Source organism: Mustela nigripes, chromosome 3, assembly GCF_022355385.1.
Source record: "Mustela nigripes isolate SB6536 chromosome 3, MUSNIG.SB6536, whole genome shotgun sequence".
In the NCBI taxonomy this organism is placed as follows: Eukaryota; Metazoa; Chordata; class Mammalia; order Carnivora; family Mustelidae; genus Mustela; species Mustela nigripes.
In genome coordinates this window covers 116,974,662-116,983,681 of record NC_081559.1, presented here as the reverse complement: position 1 = coordinate 116,983,681, position 9,020 = coordinate 116,974,662, and the positions used below count along the sequence as shown (strand labels likewise).

At 35.4% G+C, this 9,020-nt stretch overlaps 1 pseudogene; it reads right to left on the bottom strand.

Moving 5' to 3' along the window:
• Window positions 1-8,227: 8,227 nt before the first annotated feature.
• Window positions 8,228-8,749, bottom strand: LOC132014525 (large ribosomal subunit protein eL18-like; annotated as a pseudogene).
• Between the last annotated feature and the right edge of the window lie 271 nt (window positions 8,750-9,020).

The following is a 9,020-nucleotide window of genomic DNA, read 5'->3' as shown; positions in this document are numbered from 1 at the left end:
AAGCAAAGACATCAGTTGTATATGATATAAATATGTCTTAGTAGTAAATCACCATTTCTTGGTCTGGATTTATTGTCATAGGTCAGTTTTGCATATTGTTTGAGAGCAAAATTTATGTCATGTCAACAGCCAGGCATATTCAATATTCATTCACTCATTTAGCCAAAATTTATGTGCCTGGGTGATGGGAATAAAATATGAACAGAGATGGCCTACCCTTTAATAATGCTTAGTGCAGGATACTCAAATACTCACTTTATTAAACATTAAAATTTCTCCTACACATTAACTATAAAGGATTGGGGAACACACAGGAAGTGTTGGTTCTTTGCTCCAGCATGTATTAGAGGAAAGAGGTTTTAAACACTTTTTTCTTGAAGTGCCTTGCTAAGAATAATACTTGGTCACAAACAAATGAGTTTTTGCAAGACTGGAAAGATTAAGGGGAACAGGTAAAGCAGATAGATATTAGTGAGAGCCCTTTTTATTTTTGTTTTTATTTTTTGCATTTTTCAGAAAAGCTAGTGGTAATTTCTGTGTAAGCAGAACATAGAGTTATATTTTTAGAACTTAGAAGAAAAACTGAAAAGGAAACTTAGGGTCTCTCTATTAAGGTTTTTTCTACAATGATTAACTACTTAGTCTACATATGTTAAATAATAGTGAATTCGTTGATAATTGTAAGGTAATGACATGGAAGTATTTTACATCTCTCTGGGGGAGGTGCAGAAGATGAAGTAAGCAGGGGTGGGAAGTGAGGTGGGGAAGCAAAACAAGAGAGAGGGAAAATAAGTTAGGATGCTGACTTCATAATTTTATGGGGTGCTTCAACTGTACAATGGCAAGGAGGAAGGAGGAGGAGGAGCCATCTGTATTGAACGTAAAATGAACAATAAGAATATGATGATTTAGTTATGTGACCTTGAATTTTGGTTGCAAACAATTATTTAATCATGCTTATGTATTTTTACATACCAAGTTTCAAGTTTCCTTATAGTTTGGCATTATGCAAAATTTACTGACTCCCGTTTTTTGCTGTAAATATTTAACTGATATTTGGTCCCCTGAGAATTGTAACACCTCTAATGAGAGTGATTTCAGCTCCTGGGGCTTTGAGAGTCATATTTTATGCTGAAACACAGTTGGTTTGGGTGCCTTATCTGCCTGTCATTTACTATGTGTAATCACACGTACTCTAATGTGGATAATACACATTTACATAGGACTTTGGACTCTTATTTGATCATTTTGGCTCTTTGTGTTCTACACAGAACAGAACAGAGACATAAACTGAAAGTCTACCAATAAGCGTGTGGGCCCAATAACTAAAAGTGTGGACAGTTGTAAGGATGGGAGATGTTCATCATCTGATCCTTCTGATCTCTTCATCAACATAAACAGCAGTTTCACTGTGGTTCAGCTGTGGTGCTGGGCTAAGCCTGAAACCACCTGAGGAGAGCAGATCGCCTCCTAACTACTTAGTAACTTGCAGTGGGTCCTTGTGGGGGTATTTCTACAATGAAAATCTGCAGACATCCCATATTGTGACTTTTTTATTGGAGACCCAGTTTGCCAGCTCACCTCTGTCTGAATTTGTCAGATGCTAGAGCGTTAATATAACCATCAAGGCACACTACAACAATAGATATCCTTTTATTTCTATTTAAATAAACTCTGGCATTTTCTATTAGTCATGAAAACAATTTTAATAGAGAGAAAAATTATGGGATTAAATTGTGTTTAGTGTCTAATAGCAAGCCTTTTTCTAGTTCACCACAATAAAGTTTTGCTTAAAAACATAATGAAACAGATACTGCAAATTGAATAGATTGCATGAGCAGTGGAAAAAAATCCAGGTTTTGTGGATTATGCAATTTAGAGGGCCTTCACTAAGAGAATGAAACAAAATTAAGGTGACAAATTAAATTCAAAACTGAATATTAGAATGAAAAGGAAATCATAACATATTATGTATTTTATTTTATTTTTTTAAAGATTTTATTTATTTATTTGACAGAGAGATCACAAGTAGGCAGAGAGGCAGGCAGAGAGAGAGGAGGAAGCAGGCTTCCTGCTGAGCAGAGAGCCCCATGCGGGGCTTGATACCAGGACCCTGGGATCATGACCTGGGCAAAAGGCAGAGGCTTTAACCCACTGAGCCACCCAGGTGCCCCCAAATTATGTATTTTAATAAGTTAATAAATATAAATACAAATCATCCTATAATTTATCACTGCATATATTTTTGCTGTTTTTTCACATGACTAGTCCACTTGGCACTGTTGTTTTATGTGAAGGGGATAGAAAGATGATTCAGTTTTTCTTCTGGCATGGTTGATTGCAATTTCTATTATTAACACTTGAGATGTGTGAAACATGGATCTTTATGTACTTTATGCTCATTAACTACAGAATACACCCAGAGCCTATGCATGGAGTTGACTGAGAATAACATAATTCTATCCTATTAAGCACGAACTCTGCTTTTCCCGGTCCTCCAAAGCCCTTGACCATTCCAACATCACTTTACATTTGAAAGGAAGTATGAAAGAGGAGAGGAGAATGCAAGAAGACATCTGTCTGAAACAACTGAATTTAAAAGATCTGCAAAACGTTAAGAGACGTGAGTGTGCACTCACATCGCTAGCATCTCTAGAGGCCTTGGAAGGGGCCTGTGCAAGAGGCACCATGTGCATCCTGCTTTCCATTGCTTCTCAGGAAGACCTCTTCTCCATCTGGTTTTTCTGCATGGAGGGCAGTTGGGAGAGGTTCCAAGACCATATCCTGGCACAACACAAAGAGTGTTGTGACCCATTAGTGATGGTCATGGGACTGAGGAAAATGATGCAGAGGCTATCAATTACTCTGGAGAAACATGCCTCTTTTAAAGCATAAATAAAATGTTTGCCAAGGGAAGGTGGCTATGTTTATAGAGGATCTAAATCTACTTTGTACAATGTGGTATCAACTAGCCACACGTGCTTTTGAACACTTGAAATATGGCTAGTCTAAACTGAGATGTGCTATAAATATAAGATATACCCTGAGTAGTGAAAAATGCATATCATTTGACAGTTTTCCATTTGAAGTGTTTGTTATTTTATGCTTGAGTTTTGAGAGTTCTCTGTATATTCTAAAAACTAGCCTTTTCAAATTTGTGATTTCAAAAAACCTTCTCCCAGTCTAATTTGTCTTTTCATCTCTTTTAACAGTGTCTTCTGGTGATCAAATATTTTAATTGCATGAATTTTGGTTTATTAAATGTTTTGCTTTACCTACTTTGTGTTTTTGTTGTCATGCCTAAGAACTCTTCACTAAGCCATACATACCATGGATTTTTCTCCTGTTATCTTCCAAAGGTGCTATTGTTTTACATTTCTGTATAAATCTATAAATAATTTTAATTTTTTCTTATAAATTGGAAAATTTATATCATTTCCTTTTTTTAACTTATGAATATCCAATTATACCAGCACCATTTGTTGAAAAGATTAACTTTCATTCATTAACTTGCTCTTTAAAAATTATTTGATTGTGCTGCATAGGGACTATTTTTGGGCAATTTTGTTCCATTAAATGTTTGGCAGAATTCACCAGTGAAGCCATTTAGTCTTGAGCTATTCTTTGTTGGGCAATTTTTATACTTATTTAATCTCCTTATTGGTTATAAGTTTATTCAGAATTTTTGTTTCACCATGATTCAATCTTGGTAGGTTGTGCATTTCAAAAATTTGTTCATTTCACATAAATTATCCATTTCATTGGTATACAATTTTCATAGTCTTTTTTTCCCCTGCAAAACCATTTGTAATTTTATGACTTTTAATTCTTTTTTATGTTTTGTTTCTCTCTTTTTCCTTGGACATTCTAGATAAAAGTGTATTAATTTTGTCAATGTTTTCAAAATATTAATTCTTGGTTTCCTTTTTTCCTTATTGTTTTTCTGTTCTTTGCTTTATTTATCTCTGATCTCATCTTTATTGTTTCTTTCATTCTGCTGTCTTTGTGTTTAAGTTATTCTTATTCATATAGTCTTTTAAGATGTTAAGTTAGGTTGTTGATTTGTGATCTTTGTTGTTTTTTAAAGTTACGCCTTTATTGTATAATTTTCCCACTTAATATTGCTTTCATCACATTCCACAAGTTTTGGTATGTTATTTTTTATTTTATTTTTATTTGTCTCAATGAATTTTATAAATTTTATTTTTTACTTATTTATTACTTAGGAGTGTGTAGTTTAATTCCCACATATTTTATTTTTTGTTTTCTGTTTATTTTCTCTTTTTTGTCATTTCTCTGTCTCTTTTCCAGGCTTTCTTTCTTCTCATTTACTTCAGTGTATTTTATTATTTTAAAAAAATTACTTATTTATCTTTAGTGCTTTTTAGTATATTTGTTTTAGATATTTTAGCATTATATTATATATTCTTAACTTATGACCACCTACTAGTATCAAGATTTTACCAGTCTGTGTGAAGTGTAGAAACCTTACCTCCCTTTATATCCTTTTTCCTTTCACCATTAATAATTGTCTTATATATTTACCATCATATATCGAAAACCAAAGAGTTTATTAAAAGCTGTTGCTTATTATTTCAAAAGCTCAGGGAAGGAAAACTCTTTTGTATTTATTCATATTTTTGTTTTTAACATTTTTGCTTTCTTCCTTCTTTATATTCCCAGTATTTTTTTCATTGTTTCCTTTTTATTCAGAAAAATTCCTTTAGTTATCTTTTTAGAACAAGTCTATTGGTGACAAATTATCTTATTTTTTCCTTTGTATGAGAATGTCTTGATTCCCTCTTTATCATGAAGTTTTTTCTTAATAGATACAGGATTATAAGATGATAGTCCTTTTCTTGCAACATTTGAAAGAAATCTGTGCCATTTTCTTGTTATTTCCATAGTTTCAGATGAGAAATCCATTGTCATCAAATTGTTCTCACTTGTTATTAAGGCACCATTTTTTCTGGTTTCTTTTATGATTTCATCATCTCCCTTACTTTTTTAGATATTTGGCCATTATGTATCTTCGCATGGGTTTCTTTGTGTTTGCTTGTAGTTTGATCATCTCTAATTTATGAGCAAAAAGTTTATAGTTCAGGATTTTTGAGCAATTTGGGAAATCTCCAACCATTTTTCTTCAAACAATTTTTCGACTCCACCCACTTTCTTCTTTCCTGGGATTCTGAAGGCACAAATGTTAGGTATTTTATTTTAGTCTCACTATTCTCCAAGGTTCTGTTTGTTTGGTTTGTTTGTTTTTCTTCTGTCGGTTTTCTCTGTGCTGTTATGATGGGGTCATTTATTTGGTTTTATCTTCAAGGTCATTGCTGGTTTCTCTCCATCCTTTTTATTCTGCTGTTATGTCCATCTGTGTAACTTTTTTCTTCTTGTCATTATATTTTTCAAGTCTATAATTTAATTTTGTTTTTGCTTTGTATCTTTTATAATTTTAGGTGAGTCTTTTTCTTTCAAGATCATTATTCAAAAAAACATTTTTTAATGAAAATTTTTATTTATTTATTTGAGAGTGAGAGAGACAGAATAGGTCAGGGGGAAGGAGAGGGAGAAGCAGACTCCCCACTGAGCAGGGAGCCTGACATGGGGCTGGATCCCAGAACCCTGGGATAATGACCTAAGCCAATGGCAGACGCTTGCTTAACAAAGACACCCAGGCACCCCGAAGCATTTTTTATATTGGCTGTGATTTATGATTAAAACCCTTGTCAGATATTTCTAACATTTGTGTCATCTTGATGTTCATATCTGTTACTTTTTTACATTTTTTTTTTAATTTCTTGGTTCTTAGTATAAAGATTGATATTCAATTGAAATATAGATATTATTTTTATAATCATTATATGAGGCTTTTGTATTATTTATTTTATTTGTTTATTTATTTATTTAATTTATTTTTTATTTTCAGCATAACAGTATTCATTATTTTTGCACCACACCCAGTGCTCCATGCAATCCGTGCCCTCTGTAATACCTAGTATTATAGATACCAGGATACTACGGATACCTGGTATAATACCTGGTACCCCGACCTCCCACCCCCCACCCCTTCAAAACCCTCAGATTGTTTTAAATCTTATGTTTCAGCAGGTACTGTATTACCACTCGAGAGAAGAGAAGTGAGCACCACCTAACTACTGCAAGATATGTGTAAGTCCAGGTTTTCTATTTGAGCTTTTTTGACACTGGAGGGGCAGAAAATAGAGAAACCTTCTCTTTGGTGGGTGAGTTTGGTAGTGCATGTCTCCACTGAACTTTGATACCACCACCGAAGAAAGGGGGAGAAGTGCTTTGTTACCACTAGATTGGGTTGCAGTTCAAGCTCCCTAAGTGGTCCCTCTTGATTGTGAGGGAGGGAGATATGCAGGGATGAAACCCATAGCCTTTCACTCAGCTTCTTCTGAAACCACCACAGCAGAAACTGAGACACCTCATTGCAGCTGAGCAAGGATGGAATCTAAGCTCCCCACTCGGCCTTTGCTGGTATGTGTGGGTGAAGCTATAGTTTCTCGGTGGTGTTTGTCCAGAGTAGAGTGGTTCTTGTTTAAAAGTTGCCTAACTTTTGAGGGTTCCATTCCTCATTCTTTGACTAGGGAGAGTAAGCTTCCATGGGTCTTCTTATTTGTGCCTGTTGGTGTTTCCACATTGGTGACTTCTCTGAACTCAGTATGAGAAGTATGATAAAAACAAAAAAACAAAACAAGGGACTCTCTATCATGTCATTTTTCAAGTCCCTTATTTTCTGTACTTTTCAGAATCTGTTTATATTTGCTTTATATAGAATGTCCAGGTATTTCGATTATATTTAACAGGAGAAATAAGGAAAATATTTCTATTCCATCATCCAACATTTACTTACACCTTTTTTAAAGATTTTATGTATTTTTTGTCAGAGAGAGCACAAGCTATGGGAGTGACAGGCAAATGGAGAAGCAGGCTCCCTGTTGAGCAAGGAGCCTGATGTGGAACTCAGTCCCAGGACCCTGGGATCTTGACCTGAGGTGAAAGCAGATGTTTAGCTGACTGAGGCACCCAGCCATCCCCAACATTTGCTTTCTGAAACAGTTTTTCAGAACAAGATATTTAACAAGTTGTTAATTTGAATGATTTTATTAGTGCTTTTATTTCAGAACTGCTTTATTTTTTTTAACATATATTACTAACTTTGATTTGTAATGATGACTAACCATGTAGCTTTTAAAATTTGTTTATAAAATTTCTTTTACAAGCACCACAATTCTCAAAACCACTGTTTATTTTATAAAAAGGTTTTTAGATTTCAACTAAAGTCTATAGACAGGCCAATAACGGGCTAAATTTTATAGACTTATTTTGTGTATGGAATTATTGGTTTATACGTTAGCACTTTATTCCATTAACAGGAGGTTTCATAATTATAGTACTAATTTCTTAAGCCTATTTCAAATATGATATTCAAATTTGCTCTCTCAGGTTCAATTTTGTGACTTTCAAAGTAAACTCCCATTGGATTAATCTGAAAGTAGGGAACTCTGCTATAATTAAAAAAAAAAAATCAATACCAAGTTCTTTCATATTCTGTAACTCGAAATACATATTTAATTCATTGGTGAAGAATGGAAAATTTAGCAACTTTTTAATTTTTAATTATTAGAAAAGAAATACCTACATAAGGAAAAAAATATTTGTCTACTGTCCCTATTTTCACACATTCAATCTGAATTCATTAACTAGGCTTTGTACTGTGCTCCTTATGAATGCTTCAGCTGTGTAGGCCCTCACTTTTTTCGTATCAAAATACCAAAGGAGTAGGATTTGTTATCAGAACTTGCTGTCAGTGGGAATTATGTAATGATATTCTAGCAACTTCAGCAAAACAGTATTTACTTTTTCTTTCTTTCGTTTTTTTTCCCCCCTCGTGGGTGCCTGGGTGGCTCCATTGGTTAAGCATATGACTTCTGTTCAGGTCATGATCTCACTTGGGAAATCCTGGGATGGGGCCCCATGTCAGGCTCCCTGCTCAGCAGAGAGTCTGCTTATCCCTCTTCCTAGGCCTCTCCCTCCCCCGACTGGTGTGCTCTCTCTTTCAAATAAATACAAAATTTAAAAAAAATTTTTTTTCGCTACTCCCTCCCTCCCCCACCCCCAGCATCCAAGACCTTTTTAATAACAAGGCAGGATCTGCAGTTAGTTTTAGTACTGGGTGGCTCTGCAGGCTCTGGTGGTGCTAGTACTTCTGGCCTTTAGATTGCAAATAGAGTTTTTTGTGGCTGTGCAGGGTTCCTGGGGTCTTGCTGAAAGGCCTGGATACCTCTCAGCCCTTGCCTGGACCGGAGAGCAAGATGGTACCATGGCCCTTGGGGGACTCCAGGCCAACTGGTCAAAGGTAAAGCTTTTGCCCCAACTTTGAGGACGCACCTCCAGGCACGTCTGCTCATGTGCAGTGTGCACACCTTCAGTTTGGACACCTCCTGGGCATGCATATCATCAGTTATGGTACCTACAACAGCAGCTGTTTTGATTTCCCGGTCAGGTAGCTTCATCCTCTGGATCACCCAAGATTACATCTGAGGTAGACAGTTGCTGCAACATATGAACAACCGCTCTAACCCAAATCACCTAAATGTGGAGTTGGTTTACCCAGCAAGAAAGCTGTACAACTTGACCAACATCTCAGGTAGATGTCCTGCCTCTTGGGCTCATGGCACTGCAACTTTCAGTCCTTGTTGTGGTGGATGTTGATTCCCATGATGGTGCCTCCTTATCAGCCAGGTCTGGAAAGAGAGAACCAAAAATTTTCATGTTTTTCATGAAGATTCTTTTGAAAAGTGTTGGTAAATAATTTGAAGAATATCTCAATTTGAGTTGCCTGATTTTTTTGGGAGGGGGTGGTGGTGATTAGGCAGGGACCATAAAAGAGGAATTACACAAAAGTTAAGCATCTTTTTCTGTCCTTCCAGGTGCATACTATCGGTATAATTTATTTTGGTTATGTTAAACATAATCTCTTGTTTGACATA